Source organism: Rhipicephalus sanguineus, chromosome 3 (assembly GCF_013339695.2).
Source record: "Rhipicephalus sanguineus isolate Rsan-2018 chromosome 3, BIME_Rsan_1.4, whole genome shotgun sequence".
Classification (NCBI taxonomy): domain Eukaryota; kingdom Metazoa; phylum Arthropoda; class Arachnida; order Ixodida; family Ixodidae; genus Rhipicephalus; species Rhipicephalus sanguineus.
Window position 1 is genome coordinate 215202426 of NC_051178.1, and position 24987 is coordinate 215227412.

Here is a 24987-nt window from a genome sequence, read left to right on the forward strand (position 1 = left end):
TATCGAACGATGAAATCACCCTGTTAACAGAATTCGAACAGAATAAATACCAAGCCATCATGACCACTAAAATTCATAAACTCAAAAGAGACCATGTCCCCAACCCCGCGTTTCCTGAGATAATCCCATACCACTACAACACCACCACCCAGGAAACCACTAACGGTACAAACGAGCACCCATCTATGAACACACCCTGTGACACTGTGATTGTAAACCTATCGGATACGAATTTGTCACCTGACGAAGAAAAACTGCCATCCAAAGGACTAAGCTTCTGCCCAACCACGAAACTTTTTGACGAATTTCACTTGCTCCGAGACCTCGACAACTTCGCTAGAAGCTTGAGGTTGCGCGAATATTTCTTGGACAGGCCTTCTAACCACGAAAACATTCACCGTCGTAGAACAAATGATTGGACACCGAACAGTAACCGAGACAAGTGTCTGGACCTTTATATCACCGCAGTACAGAAAGATAGTACATGAATACCACAGACAGAAAGGAAAGCGAGAAAACTTGACAAAATCTGAAAAAATGAGTATGAGAAATCTGGCATCTAGGACAGACATAACAATAAAACCCGCTGACAATGGAGGAGCAATTGTAGTCCTTAATACAACCGACTACTTACAAGAAGCATACCGCCAACTAGACGACTCAAAATTTTACGAACGCCTCCCAGGGGATCCGACAGACGATTACAAACATATCGTATCAACAGAACTAAAGAAACTGTTGGACGCAGAAAGGATAACCAACACTGACCACAAACTAATGCGAGCGTCATACCCTCGTCCAGGTCGCTTTTACATCCTCCCAAAAATTCATAAGCCCGGTAACCCAGGTCGACCAATCATATCCGGCATAGGTACAATAACTGAACCCATATCAGGGTACGTGGACAAATTAATAAGCCACATTCCATGCACTCTCGCGTCGTACGTAAAGGACACCACACATTTTCTTCGAGACATTGCAGGTCTGTGTGTGCCGAAAAACTCGTACTTGGTTACTCTTGATGTGTCCTCATTGTATACAAACATTCCTCACGATGACGGCACAGCTGCATTACAAAACATGTACACAGACCATAGACATCCTGACACCCCAGATTTCTCTGCCATCGCAACTTTGACGAGGATGGTCCTAGAATTAAATTCACTTGAATTTAACCAAGAGTATTTTCGACAAATTAGCGGGACCGCTATGGGCACCAAAATGGCACCCAATTATGCTAACATATTTATGGGAAAGCTAGAATCCGAATTTCTTGCACAAAGTTCCTTGAAACCACTCTTATACAGAAGATACATAGACGACATCTTTCTTATTTGGACCCACAGCGAAGATGAACTTCTCAACTTTGTCGACACTTACAACGCTGTACATCCAAACATACACTTCACACACACCTACTCGCAAGCAACCGTAAATTTTCTTGACGTTACCGTAACGATAGAAGAAGACAAACTTTCTACAACCCTATACCGCAAACCAACGGATCGACAACAATACCTCCATTACCAAAGCGATCACCCGCGCCACTGTAAAAACAGTATTCCATACAGCCAGGCTCACCGGTTTAAGCGAATCTGCTCAAAAGACGCTGATTTTGACACGAGCTCACAGAGGCTAAAATTTATGCTCGATAAACAAAAATACCCCCCACATGTAATTGATGACACCGTTCAAAAAGCTAGAAAACTGAAGCGTGACGACTTACTTATGAAGCGGCCACCGCAACAAGACCCGCAACGGACAAACCTCTGCTTAACTTACAGCACGAACTTCCCCAATGTAAACAAAATCCTTAAACGACATTACAACATTCTGGAACAAAGTGAACGTCTGAAACGCGCATTTCCATCCGCCCCTGGCGTCGTCTACCGACGACCACGCAACCTCAAAGACACACTTGTGCACTCCCAGATCAATACTTCACCCCCTCATAATTCATGCCGACCTTGTTTAAAGTCACGATGTCTTGTATGTAAAGCGATGCGAGAAACAGACAAGGCAACCAGCACACACTCCAAGTTTTCGATTAACATACGAGGAAACCTAACATGCGATTCCTCTAATGTGGTATACCTACTCGAATGCAACGTGTGCAGTATGCAGTACATCGGACAAACAGAAACACCATTTAGGATTCGTTTCAATAATCACAGAGCCCATGCGAAATCAGCCCCAAGTCTACCTCTATCAAAACATCTCAACCTTCCCGACCATGCATTCGACAAACTATCAGTAACACTCTTAGAAACGGGATTTACATCAAACCGAGAACGTGAACAACGAGAGTCATACCTCATCCACCGATTTAACACCCTCGAAAGAGGAATAAATGAGAATCCGGGTACACTTGCAGCAATTAAAGCATTAGAAAACAATAACGGCAATAATGACAATAATAACTGAAGAGTTCACGGCACTGCAGCTGCGACGATCACTGGACAACTGAAAATACTTCCAGGTGTAACTACTCTTTCTAAGTACAGCTGTCGTCTGTTTCTGTTTCTATCTTACTAAACATTCAATTGTGCCAAGCATGACATGTCCCACAGCACCCTTGTGCACAATCAGGAGCCCCCGACTGCGGAATCCAGGAGCGGGACAAAATTGACATTGCGCCCGCTTGCTAGCCTTTGCGGCAATACACGGTGCCCCCCTTTCGGGGACGAGACGTCCACGTGGCACTGAGTAGTTAAAGGCTTAAGTTCTTAAAAAGGCTCCTTTTTTCCCCACACCGCACCGCCGGAGCCACGCGGCGCCGCCTGGTCGGGAACAATACGTTAATGGAGGGAAGGATATGCAGGCCGCGGACAGGGGGCGGCCGGAAAAAAAAAGGGGGGGGGGTCTACCTCATGTTCTTTTTTTTTTCGCGTATCCTCTCTCCTTTAAGATTGTATAAAGCTGAGCACCAACAAACTGTACCCTCATTCCTGATGAAGGCCAGACGCTGGCTGAAACGTCGAAATAAACAACGTTGTGACTTCTCACGGAGGATCTACTTGACTACTTGCAACGCTACGGCCACTCCACCACCATGCCTGCCTATATATATATATATATATATATATATATATATATATATATATATATATATATATATATATATATATATATATATATATATATATATATATATATATATATATATATATATATATATATTGTAAGGATCCAAGAGCGGCGCTCGCACTGGCGCGAGCTGGGCTAGGACGAAGCAGAGAACGACGAAGTAGAATAAGAACAGCCGGCCCAGCGAACGGGCGTTGTCTCTTGTTTCTCTGCATGACAATGGCGCAGTCTACGCAACACGAACCTTAAGTGCGTCCTCGTAGGTCATCGGCGCTGCGGGCCTTCCATCGAAGGAACGCCCACGATCATGCAGCCCGCGTCCCAACTGCCGGAAGAACCTATGCCACCACTCAAGGACGGCGTCCAGGCCTCCTCGGTGGCCCCAGGGCAGGCATATCCCGGCGACGCCAAGACAGCGCACGACCTCCTGTTGCCCGGGACCACCATTCACGCTTCCCGTGGCGACGCCGTCTCACTCAAGACTCCATCAGCGCTTGAGCCGCTTTGGGATGCTGTACAAGCTCCCTCTGACAAGCATCCTGCCGCCGTGAGCACTGGAGCCGCTGTATCCTCCGCAGATTCCGGCCCTGTCTCTCCATGCGGATCAACCGACAGCGCCGCGGAGCTGCTGCGTACGATCACGCAACTCCGCATCACGACTAACGCCTTGACAACGTCGAGTTCCAAGCTGCCACCTGTCGCGCTGCCAACACTGTGCGCCATCAATGCCGTGTTGGCGGCCGCCTCAAAAAATCTGGAGACCAGTTCACCCGAGAACCGCCGAGAGCTCCGCGGTGTCCTCACGCGGCTCTCAGAGCAACTGGCATGCTTGGCGTGGGCACACTCCGGATTTTCGCCTGCCGTCCCACCATCGGCGGCTGCCTGCGAACTACCGGTGTTCCGTGGATTCCAGGACGACGCGGTCCTGTGGATCGAGACCATCAACTCGCTCGGCGACCACCATGCCTGGACGGACCAGCAGAAATGGCTAGTAGCCATCGACCGCCTTCGCGATGCCGCGAAGGCATGGCATGCGTACGAAGGGATCAAACAACGGTCCTGGGCTGAATGGTGTGCCAAGTTGGCCACACTTTTCCGCCCTCTATCTCATGCCTGCGACCCCCTCCCTGCCGACCGAGTCTCTAACGAGGATGGGAGCTGTGAGGCACAGAACCTCGACGGCGCAGCTCAAGCGTTCCCAAACCTGCCCTCCCTTCGAGACCGAGCTCGCGAGGCGCAGCGCCCCTATGATGCAGCTGTGCCCAGTGCCAACCAGCCTGTCTTCGCAGACACAGCTTGTGAAGGGCAGCATCTCGATCGTGCATCTGTTTCCCGGAGTCCCTGCGCAGACATCATCGTGGACGCGCAAGGCCACGCGCCCGACACGGATACCGCCCGGGAGCAGGATTCCACGCCACATATTTCGCACTCCGCGACGCCCCCACCAGCACCCATCTCACCAGACAATAATACCGCCCACAAGACACATCAGTTGGCGATGCAGCCTCCAAGCTCGCCAGTGCGTGAGCATGAGCACGTCCGAGATCTAGTGCCGGGCACGCTCCAAGTCGGGGACCCGGGCAAGCGTATGGCACACTTCAGTGCGCTCTCAGACCCACCAGTGCAGCTCCCGCAGACTCGAGAGCAGTCACTGCCCGAATTCGCCGACGGTCAACGTGCGCTGGTCTGGTCCAAGGAATATAATATGACCAACATGACTACAAACGTCGAAGGCTTGCCTATGCGTACTACGCCCCTCTCCGAGCCAAGAAAACGAGAAGTATTGGGGCACATACACCTTCCCCCACTGGCGAGCCCTGAAACAATGGAAGCCCCTGTTTCGGCAGCGCCGTACATTCCGCCTAGCTCGCGCAATCATAGTTCATCGACGCGAAGCGGACGCACTCCTTCAAATCTTCGGATACGCGCCCGTCTACTGACGACAAGGTCTGTCGGCGGCCACCACACATCAATTCGGTCGTCCACCGTTCCTTGTAAATCACATGCGGCGCATTTGGAAACGCGACAGGCGAAGCGGCAGCGACAGCTACGACCTTCCCGCAATAGCCAGTGCCGTCCACCTGAAGCATGTTTCACAGCCTATGAAATCAAGTTGCTGCGTGGCCGAGACCGTCCAGCACGCAACAGCCAAGGACGCCCTCCAGAGGCGATTTTGCAGCTCGCCATGCAATTTCGCAGCGTGGCCGAGTGTAAGGATCCAAGAGCGGCGCTCGCACTGGCGCGAGCTGGGCTAGGACGAAGCAGAGAACGACGAAGTAGAATAAGAACAGCCGGCCCAGCGAACGGGCGTTGTCTCTTGTTTCTCTGCATGACAATATATATATATATATATATATATATATATATATATATATATATATATATATATATATATATTGCTTACATGCCTGGACGGGCTATTTGACACTTGCTTCAGCTCCTTAATAACTGTTTCAACCTCGGTGGGCTTGCATTTATCACAGTGGAGGGCAGAGAAACCAGCTCCCGCTTCTTTTACTGTAATACTGTGCGCGCTTCGTTAACTCATTTCTTCCTTAACCTTCAATAACCTATCAGCATGCTAGTACAGATATGGTGCATTCAATAAATTTTGTTTTCATGCTTTTTTTCACCCGCGGTGTGATTGATCTTGTCTGGTCTTCCTTATCCGCGCGGTCTCATTAACTTGTTCAGACCCGAACAACAAGAACAACAAAAAGTTGATAGTGACCCTGTTTGACTATAGTCGGTCGGGGCTTTTCTCGACGTCGTGCTCACAAAAGGAAAGAAAGAAAGAAAGAAAGAAAGAAAGAAAGAAAGAAAGAAAGAGAGAAAGAAAGAAAGAAAAAAGAAAGAAAGAAAGAAAGAAAGAAAGAAAGAAAGAAAGAAAGAAAGAAAGAAAGAAAGAAAGAAAGAAAGAAAGAAAGAAAGAAAGAAAGAAAGAAAGAAACGCCTTCGGCGAATGAAGCGAGAAGTGCAGACATTCTTTGGTGTCACGAATACAACATGCAACGCAGCATTCGTTTCCGAAATGAACAAGCAGAAGTCGGGCATCAAAACCACATGATCCACGATAAGGCGTGATGAACACATACCGCTCCCCACAGGTCGTTTCCCAATAAGAATTACTCTTCTGCAAGCTGCCGCGGCGACGGCAGCTTGCGAAGTGCAGAGTGACTTCATTAGCCTTTCATAATGTAGCGGCATTGAAAGTATCAGGAAGACGAAGTTGGTCAGTGAGAGAAAGACGACGAAGTAGGGCTGCGGGGGACGACAACCGGAACGTTGACTGCTTACTATTGCCCTACTGTAAATACGCTGTAAATATATCTGCGACAATGTATACACCAGAGCACGCCTGTCTCGCACCCAGGCTGCTGGCGAGCCGAGCGGATACTCTCGCATCCAGACGCCGTGCTGACCGGGCTGCCAAGGCGCGCGCGGGCTGCACCAAGTAAACAGGGCAAGCTGCAGTTCTGAGGCTTTAAAGTGCGAAAAAGTACCCGTTCACGCTGCTTCAGCGTATAAGAGCTCGTCTGGGCACTACTCCGTCGTCTTTGGATGCCAAAACAAGCAGCGCAACAAGAGGATATTAGCGTTGTCTGCGACGATTACGACGCGCCACGGAAATAGTGCCGGTGCGGTGTTTTCAGCTTCGCCGCGAGTGGATAACTGTGATTCAAGCAAAAAAACTAGGAGCCGAGTGAAAATGCGCGATTAAGTACACTAACTGCGTGTATTCTGCAGTGTGATGCCCTCCTATGTCATTTTGCGAACCTAATTTGCGTGACACGCAGCTGGGTTGAAGGCAGGCGCGAGCTTTGTGTGGGGGTGCACTTCATACCTTTGAGCGTTTCCTTTGACGAAAATCTAGTGCAAGGTAGTGCTTTCAAGCACAAGCAATCAGCATGCTTTGCCACTTTCAACGTAGTATTAAGCTTTAGTGCTTTTGATGGCATCCACGCCTTCGATATTTCGTCTTCAAAAGGTAATAAATGGCACGGTGCTGCTCAACAGCTGGCCAGAATTTCGTGCTTTCATTTCAGTGTTTGATGTCCCCAAATTTATTTGGACACGAGGCATCCAGCTGCACATAATACATATATTGGCACGTAAGTAAACAGTACTCGCGCCAGTGTCCTTTACGTCGCAGGCGTAGCTAACCCGCTTGACTAAGAGTAGCACAGTTTCGCTTGTAAAACACCATCGTTACATGAATAAAATCGCGCAGGTAGCTTCCAAAAAGGATCGCTGAACGATACTGCAGGTTATACTCTCTGATAGCTGATAGCACGCTTTTGTGAGCAAGACGCATTATTGTAAGAGCGCTCGTGAAACAAAAATTACGTTCCGCGAAACTACCCGTAAAGCGTACTCTAATTATTACGCGATGCATGCTGAAATAATGAGCTTTCACAAAACTTTGTGCACAACGTGTAATATGGGGCAACAAAACATCGTTTCACTCTTTCGCGAGCTGCACTGCAATTACGATTCACGCGCACTACAGCGAGAACGTTTTTTTACAAATGTAACAGCGTACGTATCTGACGAGGTTGCTTCCGCAGCCCACTCAGCACTTACTGTATACATTGCGGACTTGCATGAGCAAGTTGTTCTTGATGTTCCAATAAAATCAGCGAAAATGTCCAGGCTAGAAAAAACGCGAAACACGCTCTCCGACGGGCTGAGTTTCGGGAGTTTCACGTTTGCTCTGTGTAGCGTCTGCTGGCGTGGCAGCCCGCGCATGTTGTTTCGTCGTGTGTGCGATAGATGGCGAGACGCGCGATGCAAATATGGCGATGCGCATGGAATTCGCTGTGTTCTGGTCTATAAAGGCCGAACTATATTCAGCGTTTCTGGCAGGGTTCTCCCGGCGTTTCGTACTTCGGCGTCACTCGGCATCGACGCTATAGCTGACGGTGGCCAAAACGTCCACCTCAGGACGTTCCAGAGATCACCGGCGTCAGCGTCGGCGCCGGAAGAAGTTAGATGGACACAAAACCAATCAGCGTGCGGCTGGCAGCTACTTCCGCTACGTAACGGCGTCGTCGCTGCTGCCCAAATGGCTGCCGCCCGCCTCAGATCTAACAAGTCGTCGCCCTGCACTGTGTGGCCCTTAAGTTCTCAACGGATGCTTGTATGTCACTTAGCTTGTTCCCTAGAAGCTTCGACAGCAAGGCGCTCGTGATATCTTTGAACTCTTTCCGAGAGCCGTACTCAACTTCTTCGATAGGCTTAGCAGGAATGAGTGTATTGGCCGAATACGTGGCCTCAAAAATGTGCGACAACTTCAAGCTGAGAGGCCACATATAACGAGTTTGTTGTTCTTCTTAATGCCAATAGCTGGCGTCAAATAAAAAAACAGACCTTTCGGCGGCACTGTGACTCGTTTTTTGCACCACAAAAATGCAAATAAGACATAAAAGCTATAATCCGGAATATACCTTGCTGGTCCATTGACGGAAACTGTACACTGCTTTACGAGGTGTCAGGTTCATTCCCTCTGGTCAGACTGTGCGACACTGAGCTGACGCTTGCCTTAACGCTCCTCATATGGTTTGCCACCCTCTCTGGCGGCGTTGAGGCGATGACGCCGAGGGACGCAACGTCAGAAAACGCCGGCAAAAACGCTGTATATGTTTCGGCCTTAAAAGAGCGAGCCTTTATATGAAAACAGCAGTGGTTATCATTGGCTACTTAAAATCAGCATTGCGAAACCCGACAAGAAGGAGTGATTCATGGCGTTTATCACAGACAACTTTGAATTCGCGTACTACAATGGCGCCAATCAATTGACCAAGCGGTACAGATCCTATTTGGGTTTTGTCTTGGACATAGATATACCGAAAATGGTCGTGGAAGCTATCATGCTGTACTACAGTGACTGCAAGGCGATTGCCACAACCACTATTCCAAAGCATCGAAGCCATGCATGCATACGCGTGACCACTTCTTATTTCTTCAACAGCTTCGCTGGACATTCGCTTCCTCCGGGTCGGTATGGCGAGTCAGTTTGTATACTGCGCCTTCGGGCAAACTTTTTGAAGAGCGGATCTCTTTTCGTTGCGCCGGTAGTGCGAGCAGGAATCGCCGTCATCAAGAACGCGCTCGCTTCCACTTCTGCTTCACTCCCACAACACGTGCGCCGATTTGCTCAAGGCACCAGCCCTGAGAGCCTCCCTCGAGTTCGCGGCTCCTCGGCGCCCTATAGACGAATGCCTTGGCTTCGTGCTCACGACGGAACTGGCAAGACGCTCTCTTGTCATCTGCTCTCTCCTTCTTCCTAACATCTTTACTTCACCCTTCCCCGTCCCTAAAGGCGCTGAGTCGTGCCCCCACGACGGGTGGCCGAAAATAGCGCTCTTTTAATTGTTTCTTTTTACCCGAACCTCTAGCTCTCTCTTTCTCCATTTGTCCGGCGTGGAATGCAATAACAGCGAGTGTGTTACGTGACTAAAGATCACTTATCATCCCGTAACAACTAGTCACGACATTAACGTCCCGTGATATCACGTAACAACTAGTCATGAGACTAAAAATAATATAACATCACGTACAGGGGCGTAGGCAGAAATATTTTCGGGGGGAGGGGCACCTCCTTTGTCTGAAGTGGGGGCCTCGCAGGCAGTTGCGCACGAGTGTCATTTTGTGCTCTGTATGCCATGCCAAAAAAATTCGGGGGGGGGGGGGGGGGAGGCACGAGTATGGTGTGCCACCCCATGACTACGCCACTGACGACGTAAAAACTAGCCACGTGACTAAAATCAAGCAACATCACGTAACAGCTAGTCATGTGGCATGTTCCGCCATAACCAAATAACAACTAGTCAAGTCACGCAACACCAGGTAATAGCTAGACACGTGACGTGTTTGCACCAAAACCATGTAAGAGCTAGTCACGTAACATGTTCTCGCCAAATACCACGTAGCAAATTGTAACGTGACTAAAATCACGTAATGTCTGCTCACGTGACTCAAATCATGTAACACCACGTAACAATTAGTCACATAACTGATCCGACTTGATGCTTTCAGGTGGTATGCGAGGGATTATCGGTCAGCTGCCAGCTCGTAATAAGTTCACGTGCTACGTGACGCCAACAGGCGGAAAAAAGAGTGTTCCACACTCGCCTTCATGGCTACTGGCGGCGCTGACTGACGCTAACACGTTTAAATACACATATATACCCCATAAAGGGGACGGGGGGATGGCCGCCGCGGTAGCTCACTTTTTACAGCATCGGACGCGTTATTCGAAGGTCGTAGGTTCGGTCCCTGCCCGCGGCAAGCTATCTTTTCGTCCACTTTTTTTTATTACGTCCCCTATACTTTCCTTGACATTATTGTCTGTTAGTGTTCAATAATATTGTGTATAACAAAGAAAAACGAGCCCTTAAAATTTCCACTTCTTTCCATAACTGATCCGAGTCACGCGACTGGTCCGGGACGCGTCCGAGACTTGGTAAATCGAAGAAGCTCACTTTTTTTCGCTGGTATCTAGATGCTGGAACCATGGCCTCCGAGATTGTACGCCGGCGCGCAATCTCGGAGGCCATGCTTAAACTGAGTCTTCGCCGAATCGTTCTCTGTCGGCGCTGATAAGTGTCCTACCATATCACTTCTCTTCACCGCTCACAGACGGCGGCACTACACCACCCCACCTAGCCCCGCCAACAGAGAGCAACGTGCGAGAGAGAATGTGGAAGAGATATAAGGTGCGTTTGCACACTGCTGCGCGTCTGCCCCCGCAGCTTATTCGGTAGCGCGCCGGGTTGTCGTGGACCAAGAGGTTATAGGTTCGATTCCTGGCAGGGGACATTTTCTTGCTTTCTTTTTTCTCATCCGTTAGCGTCCAATTTATCAACGTCATATCTGTGACGGAAACACGTCACCAAAGCCTTGGTGGGCCCCGGCATAAAACACTTTCGTGTTGAAAATTATTACCCTAAAGTGGACGTGCGTTGTGCTTGTCATATATTCAAAAATACGGCGTCGTGATCGCCCATTCTTTATTTTTAGGCCTTTGCAAACAGCTTCTAGATAATTTTTGATTCGTGCTAATTCTGCACAATCTTTTTGACTACATAATAAGTACCTTTTCGGCAGAACGGAAAATTGGGCCAGTTGTGTAGGGTTCAATGCAGTGCGAGAGAAAAAGGACGACTGTCGTATTTTCATGCCTTTTCAACATGATTGCAAAGCGACTGCACGAGTTGTCTATGCATTAACACACTGGACAAGACGCAAACTTGCAGGTGCCCACATTTTCCATGAGATATACGTATTTAAAGCGTTCCTAATTTAAAAAATGCCCCCAACTCCCCGAAGGCAATCGTGAGGAAATGCGAATGCATTTGTTGCGCCGAGAGAGGGTACCGTTGCCGTCAGACATTCGCCTTCACCGACTTCTGCCATCGCCTTGAGAGGCGCCCAGCCAGCGAACGGTCGAGAGTGAGGCGCGAGCGGACGGGAGAGCGGGGCGCAGGGACGAGAGAGAGCGAACGGCGAGAGAAGGAGCGGCGAAGCACTGCACCTACCCTCTCCTACACTCTCTCGCACCACATGCTCCAGTTGCTAGGGGCGAGGATAAGCGCTCGCGCCCGCAGCTGTTGCTATGGGAGAGGGCGCCGCGGACAACGCCGGACGCCTGACATAGCCCGACTAAGAAATGCATTCGCATTTAAAAAGACGGCGTGGACACCTAGCTTCGGAAGATATTACGCGATAGCGTTAAAGGGCTCGTTTCGTGGAAATTCCGATGTCTGCATTGTTTTTATTTAGTACATACTGCAGTCCGGTTGCAAGCGAAACATCGGCGTTGTTCGTGAGCGAGAATTCGACATGCAAATGAATGACAGGGTCCTCTATGCATTCAGCCGATGTAGTGACCATGCCCCGCCACCCTACGAAATTTTTCTGCACCTAACGTGGTTTTACACCGCCCCCAGGATCGGAGGCACCTCACCTGGTTGTGAACTGCCTCCGTGATCGGCCCAACTTTGGCCAAGCTTCACGTGATCACGTCCCCATGTGACGTGACGTCAGAGTGACATTATGATGACGCCAGAAATTCTGGTGATCTGTGATGTCATGACGTCATATGGTGCGTCATCACGTGATCATTTTTTTTGCATAAATCGTGTTGTCTCCGGCGCCGCAGTACGCCGATGATCGATTTTCGTGTTTGACGAGGCATCTAAGGCTTTCGACTTCATGATAAAAATGTTGGGTTTGAATTAGACTCGAACCTAGGCCTTCTGCGCGGCAAGCAGGTGTTTGTTTTGCCACAAAGCCACAGCACTTCTTGAAACTTATTCTGAAAAAAAAAAATCACCGACGATTACGATACTTTCTAATGCGAATTCTGAGCGGAGCTTCGTGTTGGGGCAACGGCAACTGTATTTGAAGTTTTGGCAATCCACAGTTGTAGCAAAGCAGCGTTCTTTATATACTGCCACAGAAACTGCCAGCGCTCAAGTGCTACGTACACAACATTGTGCATTGCAGGTGTCGCGAACCAAGCGAAACGCGGACAGACCCGTTACGACTAGTGAAGCCATCCGCAGTGCACGCGTCAGCCGTGCATGCGCACGAGCTCCGACCGAGGGGCCAGTGCGCGTGACGGAGGAAGAACGCGAGGTGAGAGGCAAGTGGCTCGTGATATCGACAGACTCCACGTTCGCTATTTTTCGTCCTCGTTCGCTCCATCGGTTACGCCGCCGAAGCCAACGCCAACGGCGACGCCGTTCAAACGCAGGAACGGGCGCCTAAGAGCTGCGCTCTAAAAACTGTACGAATGTCATGTAGAGCAACGAGTCTCCTTAACGCATATAATATTGCGCGGCAGAAGCGCATAATTGCACCAGGCACGAAAACATGTGAATTGCGCAAGGAGTGGTCAGCTTAATGGCGCATCGAATACACAGCGCTAGAGCCCTGCACGGGCTTGGACCTACCCGGGTACAGTAGCTTTCACGGCGGGCCCGGGCCGGGCTCGCGCCTGAAGCTCCGGGCTTAGGGCCGGGCCCGGGTTTGAGGTGGCGGGCTTGGACTTTGCTCAGTTTTTAAACGGTCCCTAAAGTGAAACATTGAATCGGTTTAGACCGATAGAGTGTACTCTTAGAATCCGAACGTCATTATTTTCACCATCAATGAGTCTATTAATATAGGAGAAAATCAAGGTCAAAGTTCCATTTAGAAATTTCGCGCCGAAATCTCCGCACGTGACGTCATGGATTTTAAAGTGTATTCGTCGTATTTTGGGGACCTTGGCTCAACGAAATTTCCAGAAACTTGGTATATCAATTCTGTTAAGGCCCCTCAGAGGTCAATGTACTTCATTTTTACCCACTATAAGCTACGTAGGGCCCAGTAGATGTCGTCAGAATCTATGACGTCGCGGCGTTTGGTGCGTGAATTTCAAGTTGGCGTCGTTACTTGCATTTTCCTGCGAGTTTTCTCTCTTACCAAGAGTATTGTCGCGGCGAGCGTGGTGCTTTTAGATTGGTAAAGGAGTAATTTACTGACAATAGAAAAATCGTTTTGTGCATACATATAAGCTCCACATTTTATCTCGAAAAAACGCTTTTTCTATGTGGGGTAAGCTCTTTCGAGAAGTTTTATGAGGGATAAGTACTGAACTGAGTGTTCTTCTTGCATATTAGCTACTTGATTTATCTGAAACGGGCCAGCTAAAAGTCATTAGACCAGCCGCTTATATGTAACATCTCGCTATTCCGTGCTTTGTTTGCTTTCGTTATTATTTTATTTCCCAAATATTACTCTATAATCGCAGTAATATATGTAATATAATAAAATTATACTTATGAGATGTCATCGCAAGAGCGATCACAGAGCTACAAAGCGGGGAAACGTAGTTGAAAGTTAGAGCCCCCCTCTAAAACGAAAGGACTGCACGGAGTCTCTCTCCGTGCACATAGACTCCCTCTAAAGAAGGACTGCACATGGAATCGCTCTAAGACACATTCTTTTTCTGTGACTCTGTTACGGCTCCCAGTGGTCATGTGGCGCGAGATGGACATGCACAACCTGGTTTTTGTGGCCACATTGTTAATGTCTGAGCTTTCGTGTTGTTCCGCCATATCAGGGGTCTCAAACTCACCTTAGCTAACGGGCCGCATTCACGAAAATTTACTCCCGCAAGGGCTAGGGCAATGACGAAGGTAGGAGCGTGGGAGGGGGAACAGGTTTTAAAACTACCGTCATTTCACAGCAGACCTTTCCCATATCTCATATACGGGATCACTTCTGAAGGGGATTTGGTGGCAGGAGTCCCACAACATATCGATACCCACTGTTGCAAAATAGTGCGGAACGGAGCAGCTTGGAGCGTGCCAGTCTCTATCGAAGAAGAGGAAACCGCGGGACATCGAGGGCACGTGCACGCGACCGGCGCAGCAGTTCGCCTTTAGTATTGCCATTAAACGGACGTCTCTCTTTCACGTCTACGGGAACCAGTCATTTCGTATCACCCATAATGACTAAAATCTGGACGCCGATTCTGAAATATAGCTCTTGTTTCACGGTTATGTATCAACACACGGTGACCGCAGGGGGCGCCTCACGAAAAATATCCTTTCGATCTGTGATGCCTGTGTATCTCAAGAACATACTTATAAAGAAAAAAAAATGGGATCAAGGCAGTCATGTGCGGGCAGCTGGCCGCTAGCGAGAGGTCCGCGAGCCGCGTGTTTGAGGCCCTATATAGCGCGCTATATAATGCGAGAGCTACATGATACTGCCGCAACAGCGTTGGAATGTGCAGGAACAGAATAGGTCCATTAAACAAGGCGTGGGGTGAAGTATATTCGCTTGACAAAATATCTGGCTTGAAAAAGGACAATGACAGATTTCGTGCCGGGTGATGTCCCTTTACCTCGAACCATATGCATCTAATGAGTTAGCTTCGAGAAGCTTAGTCGCGCCTTTATTACCAAACTCGAACGAACCCCGGAAATATATCGAAATCGCTTCGTCCACTTCCTGCCACTCCTAACCGCGTAGTCCAATGGCCACCTTCTACCGGTACAACATCGCTGGGAAGGCATAAGCCATTATACAGTAAAACCTCGGTGATACGAATCTCGCGGGGTTACCAAAATTATTCGTATCATCCGAAATTCGTATCACCAGAAAACATGGAAAATTAGTATGCGATAAAAGAAAGTTGGCATACGTCTTGATTTAGTGTTTCTCAGGGCCGCAGCGACGTCATGAACAGCTCTGAATGATTGCCAGTAAAGTTTTTATACATCAACGATCATACTTGTACTCGTAAATATAAGGTGCATGCGCGCGTGTGTAATTAATGAACCAGCTGTGTTGTGCCCCGTGACCACCCGTAGCCCCTTCCTAATCTTGCTACGCTTTTCTGCATGACACCAAAGTAGCACTGCGAAAGTGACTTGAGAAGCGCTTTGCACACGATAGATAGACGCCAAGCTCCTTCGCCAAGACCGTCCACTTCGTCTCTTGCGGTCTTCATCCACCTTTAATGGGACTACATGACGGACCCGCAGCCGAAGTTTGTCTTGTTTCATAGAACGTCTGATCGCGGGGACATGGCTTGCATCGACGTGGCAGGCACGTGTTAACACAGCACAAAGACGCTGCTGCCTTGAGCACAAGAGCACGCGTGAACCCGTCGGGAAAAAAAACGCGACGTGAACGTTATCTGTAATCTAAACGCGAAGGCGCCTAAAGGCCTCCAAGATTCGCGCGCACTATCTCGGAGGCAACAACGCGCCCGTGCGTAACTGCCGCGTCTTCCGCGACAGCGCGGGCAGCACCTGTTCGTACTAAAGTCCCTGGATATTTTTCGGAAAGTACCGTCTTTCTTTTGACCGAGCCGCCACGCCGAGCACCCTCCTCTCCCGCCTTCCACCTCCCGCTTCACGGGCCGTCGGCCGGGAAACGCGCACGTTATCACCGTGGCATAGCATTCTTGATAGGAAAGTGGCGCAAGCCGGGTTAAGGGGCCGGCGCCCGCATGGTGACCGTTTGGGAGAGGATATACATAAGGTTCGGACACTTGGGAGAGGAGGGTTGGACACTTTGGAGAGGATATGGAGGAGAGTGCCGCTACTTTCTATATATTAAGGAATTTTAGTTCGTACCTGTGCGCTAGCGTACTATCGCGCCCAGTATGTGCTACATCAGGCGAGCGCGTGGCCGAGCGCTCTGCAAGGTTGTACAGTTGCACCGATTATGGCATATTTTCGAGTTACTGGGAGAGAGTTTGGCTGCTCGTGCGAGCGCGCATCGCCCCCACTTGCTTGCTTTCACCCTCGAAGTTATCATTTTCGAAGCTGATATCACCGCAGGGCAAAACGAGGGCGAGTGTGAAAGCAAATGGGGGCGATGCGCTCTCGCTCGAGCAGCCAAACTCTCTCCCGATAACTCGAAAATATGCATAATCGGTGCCACTGTACAACCTTGCAGAGCGTTCGGCCACGCGCTCGCGTGATGTAGCTCATACTGAGCGCGATAGTACGTTCGTATCTAACGTCGCGGGGTGCAAATCGGTTCGCAACAACCGTACTCCACAGTACATTACAGGCTAATAGGCCTTGGCCGGAACCACAGGAAAATTCGCATCACCCCGAAATTCGTACGAGCCGTGATCGTATCACCGAGGTTTTACTGTAATATGAAAAAAGAAATGAGCACGGTGCAAACCGTGCATAACATACACTGCTGAAAATTGCAACGAGAAGCCCTCAATGAGGAGGTTTATAGATGACATTGAAGAGTGGCACGACATTCGGGAACGAGAGAAGTGAAGGGATGAGCTACAAGCCATATTCATTCTACATCCTAGATTTGCTCCAGTGGTGGAAGTTAAGAACGACTGCCGACGCCTTCGCAATTGGCAAGGCAGATGTGGTGCGCCCGTGCGGCCAGCGCGAGCAGTGCAAGAATCTTTAGCGCGGCAGGATATGTGATGCAACATGGCATGGCGTGCTTAAAGCAGGAATATCTTGATACTTTGATTTTTCGCACAATAATATGTGAAGAAGTAAACTATAAAGTATGGCATAAGAAACTTATAGACTGTATATACTAGCAGTGGTGTGGTATATGAAAATAATGCTATGAGAAATATTTTTTTTTTCCTTTCGGCTGCTTATACGCATGCACGTGGTGCACGCGGTTCCATACCTTTACCTAGATTAGTGTATCTGCAACAACGGTCACAAATTTGGTTTTTTCCTTCTGCTTCTCTTGCTGTGGCAAGGCGCTACAATGGCGAAAACAGGTGGTACATCCGGCGTGCGAGAATTCTGCCGTCGCGCGCATTGCGTAGGTAAGCAAGCGCGTGTCGTCTGCTGCACGCGTATACTGCAGTAAGAAAGCCGTGTGCTTCAAAGTGGTAACAATGTTGAACGTGTAATTACGTTCCACACGATGCACAAATGAACTTGAAAATGTGTTATCTTTTGCTGGCGTTCTCAAGATCATCGTTTATCTAAGTTAGGCGCTTTCCCAGACGCACCTTCTGTGTTCCAGCATGACCTGACGGCGGTACACACTGCAAAAGTAGTGAAAGATCACACGGAAAATAGTAGGATCGCTGTGCTCTTCTGGCCAGCGCCAACATTTTGTGAAAATTATACGCAAGAGTATACATAAAGGAGCGATGGTGCGACACCCTGGTTACGCGGCGACTGCGGACGAGCTCTAGGTAGCCGCTCGCGAAGAGTGGGAGAATCTTCCAGCGCATCATAACTTTGTGCCAGAGCTGTAGTCGTCACTGCCCTCTAGAATGGCAGCAGTGTTATTGCAAAGGGGAACATGAAAAAATACTAACACAACATGAAACAAAATTATTCCAGTTTACTGATACTCCTACCCTAAACGTGTCAAATTTTTTTGTGAAGCGTGCGCCAAATAACAGTTCGGATGTTCGTTTTTCTTTGCCTCTTCGTTGTACGACTCCAAGAACAGGACAAAGAAAATGACGAAAGCTAGGTGACACGCCAAGGGTAAGAAGCACAACGTTTAAACTGAGAGCATCCAAATTTTAGTAGCCTTCATAATGCGGTCAGCACCGAGGGGCGAAAAACAGCTAGCAGACGACAAACGAGCACTCTGATGACGTGATGCGCGCGAAGGGAAGCTACCCTCCTCGCGCATGCGCGCACGTGCATTGACGTGACGCACGGCGCTAGTAGTACACAAAGCCACGCGCTCCTATGTTCACTCTCAAAAAGATTGCGACTGTACATATCGAGAAGGGTGCACGATTGGCTTTGTGGTTACAGCATGCTATATATTTCAATAGGCTATAGAGTGCAATAAAAACAAAGTGAAGTGACCGTTTTGTTCTCTGCCAAGCTAATCTAGAACACATGCTCTGGCGGTGCTCCGTATTACGTGGCGGCGAAGTCATCACGCAGTCCAAATTGGAGGCTGCTATTACCAGCTCCGCGCTAGAACAGCTATATGGGCAGTCCAACGGGCCTGCGACGCAGCAGAGAGACTTGGTCTTTCTGTTCCGATGTCCGAGCGGCCCGCAACGTGCTAGAGCGGGTTCCGATGGACCATAATAAAGTTTATCCATCCATCAATCCATTCTTTGTTGTCATTGCGCTCCCTATCGAAAGTGAACTCGTGCTGCAGATCACTTTCGTTGCTACAATGTCTGCTACAAAACGCCCTTCATGATCCCCAGTGTATTTGCAGAAAAAAATGGGTACGGTATACCACTGCCGAACAAACAATCATTGTATCCGATATGTCCGCTCAACTGTTTGCGCCGTGAGCCCCTTTTTACCGGAAATTACCGTATGGTAAAGTATAATTGTTAGCGAAACATACGCCAGCAAAGCGTAGATATTTGCCACATAAAACACCTTGCTGTCGATTCCATGTTCGGGCAATACCACCTAGGTTACTGGGTCGGGCCTCAGTCGGGCCTGATCTGTGGTCGAGCCGGGCCAGGCAGGCGAAATTTTTTCTCGGGTTCGGGCCGGGCCCGCGTATCACTTTGAGTCACCGGGCCGGGTTCGGGCGGGTAAATTTGAACGAGTTCCGGGCCCGGGCCGAGAATTACGGCCCATGCAGTGCTCTACACAGCGCTCAAGCATATGTAATGGTCATCATGAGCAACAGCATCAACGAAGTGTGCAGGTGCACGTGCTGCCCTCGGGAATTGGCCAATTCGCAAAAAGGAGGAGGAGTCATGGCGTAGTGGGCAACTGCACTTACCGGCATTGAAGGATAGTTTGAAACGGCCAATTTTACACGTACAGGCACTCTTTTCCTTGAGGCACAGTGGAGGTGTCTGCCGAGAAGCGAAGCTAGGCTAGCGATTGAGAAGGCGATGCGAATGGAGCCCGATCGCGTCTACTCATGCAGGCAAAGCTTTTTTGATAACGCAGCAAACGTATCACTGGACACCGTAACACACTGATATACAGCAATTTTCTTCAGGATAGCTCAGGCGCCGTGATAAAGCAACGGTTTTAATGCTAATTCTTTTGTAAAATGCTTTTTTTTTTTGTAGAGAGGAATGGAGTAATTTCGCTGCACAAGAAAATATTCTTCTTCATCGTGGACACTCGGACTGCAAGGCCTACAAAATAGCATTTATTCAAAGCCAATTTGGAGGAGCACATCTCAAGTAGAAGTGTGTTGACAGATAGCATCGCACTGGCGTCGCTCCAATCAATGCACATGTGCACGTCGTGCTGAAGTGACGAAGCCTCGTAAACTAAGGGCAGCGCTGGGAGCGCCGTTGTAGGCCGCTTCCTCTCCCCGCTGTCAGCTAATGGCAGACAATTATTGCTTGGCAGAGCCGAGGCTAATTGTCTCGTGACCGGCAGCGCCTGTGCCCTATGTGTGCGCTATGCCGAGCTAAGCGAACCTTGATTGAATCCACGCATGTTGCTCCCTTGTTCTCGACGCGGTAATTGACTTAGCACTCGCGTTCATTTCTGCCGATCCGCCCAAGAGAGGAGAACAGTTCAACTCTTGGGTCGCGCCCGCGTTTCTTGTTGCTCGTTGCCGACGGTTGCAATCGCATTCCACGGTGCGCCGGAAACAAGTCGGTCGATCGAGGTTTTGTCAGGCAGGATTGCCATCGGCCCAATGCGAATGGAATTTTAACTTTGTGTGCTCTACCTTGTCCCATACCTTTATTGAAGCGGAAGTGACTCACGAGAAGAAGAACGCGGCGTGCGGTACAAAAGTCAAGGTGATTTTAATAAGGTCACGTTTCGAGCTGCAATTACTTTGCGTGGCAGTCAGCTGTTCTACCACAGAGCGACGCAAGTGTTTAAAGCCGCTTAGGAAAAAAAAAACTGTATATATATGTCCGTGGTGCGGGGCCCCACCAACTCTGTTTCACATTACATGGGAGTGTACACTTCACAACGAAGAACACCACAACATGAATAACACAGAGGAAAAATGGGAGGCACTGCTGTCCAGCTCGGCCTTTGATGATCAGCTTTGTCTGATCCAACGGGCAGAGAAGATGGCAAGGGCCAGCGGAGCCCTGGAATAGGGGCCCGACCATTTGCTTTGCTCCGCGTTATACGCAAATAAAGTTTCTCTCTCTCTCTCTCTCTGTACAGCGGTCATGTAGGAGCAGGAGTTCCGTCGACAGACATCCTTTTGTTCTTTCTTCCGTCTGTCTTTTTTTTTTTTTCTGCACTGCAGTTTTTAAGCAACAGATGCAATATTGTGTGGCAGAAGCACCAGGCATCACACCGTGTGGTCGGTCGGTCGGTCGGTCCTTGTAAACTGGCGCAACCCACCGCGGGCGATCGGCCATGAAACAGGCGGTGCGAAATATTGTGAAATTGTTTATAAATAAATAACTTTTCAAATATCTCATTAGCTTAACTAAGAAAAGGAAAATAAAAAAGGGGGAATGAATTAAGGAAGAAAAAAAAAAGCTGAATTTAGATAACCTTCAATTCGCTTTATAGGAAGTCACATACGGCACCGTGTGAATTATGTAATGAGGGTGTGGTTTAGAGCTTCCCAGCCAATAGGTTCGGCCTTGCTTCGCCATCCCCGTCGTCATCATCGTCAGCCACAGCATCAACATAGTGTGCAGCTGCGTATCTGCGCATAATGCGTCGCAGAAGCGTTGTGGTTACTCCGCTACTTTGGAAAACGATGAATTATGGCATAGTGGGCGCTTCGCAACTGCGCGTGCAGTAGGCACCATAGGAGAGTCTGCTACGGCCAATGCCAGGTGTACAGACGATCCACGGTTGAGGTCCGAGCGAGAATAAAAGCGTGGCCAGTGAATGAGAAGGCGATGCGAGCGGGGCCCAATTGCGCTATCGCGTTCCACTCTTGAAACTTCGAAAGAAGGGGAATTATCCGAGGGGTTCGTTTTTAAATATTTCTTAGCGAACCTCAGGCACTTTGGCTGTTCCTATATACGTATCTATAAAACTAGCCGCCTAAGCCTGGATGCTCTCCTAGCCATCTCCGTAACTTGTAATAAACTAAAATTGGCATAGTAGGGGATCAGTGTATGACGAACACGATTCACTCGTCATGACATGAACAACGCAAAACGCCTGTCGCCTACGTCATGAAACCCTTTCCCTCAGTCACGTGTGGCACATGACTGTGCCACACGTGAGCACAACGGCATGCACATGAGCATACCTGCATACCACAGTTCATGTGACACAGGTGATTCACAGTCTCAATCAACGCAATAACCGCGAACATACACATTGAAACGCAAGGCAAGTAAGGGGGCTCAAGGCAGAACTCCCCTGAAAGACGCTCGACTGCCATACACCCGTCCACGTGGTGCGCCAGAATGACACAGTATTCTCTTCATTTCATATGGGGCTGGGGATGGCCTCATGCTTACCGAGGATAACGTCAGATTAATTGAGAGCTGCTTTGTGACACGCGAAGAGGCCGCCAATAAGTGCCCCGACGGCATACGGCTGTGCTACAGCAATGTGGATGTCGACCGCTATAACGCACGTTGCTTCGGCGCTGCGGGCAACGTGTTATGTCATCCCGCATACGATAACGGGCTATAAGAACAAGCAGGCGCACAAGGATGCCCTCACCAAGGTGCCCAAGATGAACACAAGCGACATGGGTGGCCTGCCGGTGCCGGCCTAAATATGCCTAATTATCGGCAAGCCTTACATGATCACGGCCAACATCGACACAAGAGACGGCCTCGTTAGTGGAAACGCGGGCACCTCATGGTACATCGAGCGTGACGAACACGGCAACCTCGTGCGACTGTAGCTTGAATTTCCAACGTCCACGGTAGGCATTGTCGTCCCAGCCAGGACGAAGCACATCACTACTGCACACCCTCAACAGAATTGAAATGGGCGCCCGTGGTAATGCGAACCACCACAACCACGATCTATGCCAGAAAAAAATTATCTCGTGTAAGAGGACACAGCTTCCCCTTATGCAAGCAAACTCCAAAGTATATATAAGTCACCAAGGGTCACATATGCCCAGGTAGTCTACGAACACGATAAGCGCCAACCACTGAAGTTACTAGTCTACGTAGCACTTTCCAGGGCTACCAGCCTCGACGGCCTATCTGCCTCATGCGCTGCTGCTTTGAGTTGTACTGGTGGCGCCACCAACGGCGAACGGTGACGAAAGGTGGATACGCGCGGCTCATAGAAGCCGTGGGCAAAGCGCCCGTTAGTCGCCGTTTTTCTCTTCATTTTTCATTCTGGTTTGATATTTGTACTGCCGACGCTTCTTCACTAGACAACCATGCCGTTTGTTACGTCGATAGTTCTATATTATTTGTTTTAAAATGACAGGCCCTTTTTTTATGCGTGCGCGCGATGCACTGCGTACGTTTCTTACATGCATGTACCCAAGTTGTTTGCGTGATCTGTTAACACAGATGAAATAAAAACTGTTGCAGTACAAAACAGCATTCTTGTTTTATTGAACACCCCAAACAGTACAACAACAATGACTATTACGGCTGTATGCCTGCTTAAGAAACGCCAAAAGACACGCGTTTTCATCTTCGCCCAACACTCGTAGCACTCAACTAGGCCAAGAAACCGAAATCTAACTTGCTGAACGTTTTAACAGTCGTCACACAGCTGCATAATAATGCGTGAAAGTACTTTAGCAAATGACCAATAAACATTCACGCAGCGTTTTTTTTTTGCTCACAGACCGTGTTAACATATCAGAAAGTTCTAACTGCATTGCAATCACATATTTCGGAATATCTAATCACTTTCACCATTGAAGCCACAATCCTATAACGCATGCGCTTTAAATTGAGCATGGCATTACTCAGACTTATATAGGAAATGCGCACGCGTGGCATTACTCAAATTTATATAGGAAATGCGCACGCGTGTAATGTATCTCGTATGCTAGATTCTCTTTGGTACGTGCAGCTCAACATAAAATGCGATTCTAGAAGTAACGTTCGTGGAGTAGCGAGCATAGGCGTGCGCAGGGCTCCCCGTTAAGGGGGGGGGGGCAAAGGGTCATCACAGCGCCCCCCCCCTCACCCTTCTAAGTCAATCTATGGGGCAGATTTTGCGCCCCCCCCTCTTAAGTTACTAGAAGAATCAATGTACGGGGCAGATTTCGCGCCCCCCCCTCTTAGATGATTAGGGGGGGCGGCCGCCCCTCCTGCCCCCCCTGTGCGCACGCCTATGGTAGCGAGCATATAGAAGGGCAACTACTTACAGCTTCACTTACCTTTGCAAAAACGGTATTCCAATTGCAATTCAATATTAACCGACGCAACATTGATAACAACAGACTTGTTGCACACAGTCGTACCAGGTTGACGCGCGAGGCCAAGCGTGGTATTTTAAGTGTAGCACAATCGTGCGCGTACAGTACGCTAGAATATTCTGGCACAATGTTGTCAAGCTTGCAGTCACTTCAGCGGTTCCCACGATGTAGCACCAGTTGACGTCCTCGCGTCATCAAACTGCTACGACGCCGAGAACTACACACGCAGCTGACTTGGAAAAACGCGGTCTTGCAGGAGGCCATCTTGTCCAGCAACAAACAGACAAAAGTCCACAACTGAGGCTTCTGAAACATTGCCGTTGATGAGATGGCAGCTGAACGAAATCAGGGCTCATCGTCCGACGTGTGGCCACCGCCTTAACACAATATTAACGTTGCAACGTTCAAGAAAGACACGACGAAAGCGACGAGCCCAGCCGGTCTTGTTGGGTGCGCTACTGCACAGTGCACAGCGCGCGCTCTCACGGCCACCGAAAGAAATAAAAGAAAGTGGAGAGAGGGGTTACCTTGGAGCATGGCATATCGGTGGAAGCAAGAAGAGATCTTGCATCGTCGGTGTGGCGTATTGTCGAGAGATAGCGCTAGTTTCTTTTTGCGCAACGGAATCGCAAACTTTATTCAAAATGCATGGGATCCTAGGGGGGGTTGGGAGAGGTTGCAACCGCCTGAGCCGAGTGGTGGCGCCACCATAGGTTCCGACATGTCGCCGGCTCTATCGACATGCAGTCTGTCGACGACATGACCCGGCAAGCAAACAGGCCTCTATACGTTGTCTTGGATCGGGCTGCCACATTCATTCGATGTCATAACCACACAATCACCTCAAGCTCGCCGTTCTCAACGTACAGTCTGTGCACGCGCGCGTGCATGAGCTCAAAAAGGATGCTCTGCTCACAGAAACGGGCATGTGAGCATTTTCGGAAACCTGGAGCTATGAGCCCACTTTGTGGTCCACAGCAAGCGGTTTCATTGCAGGTCTGGAGGCGTGGGCACATATAAGAACACGGCTATGCGCAAATTAAAACGTAGGCCGCATCCCACTTCGCTGGCCGCCAGACACATAACGTACACAGGCAACAGCGGAATCGGTGAGGTCTGCGTTGCGCACATCACTTAAAATAA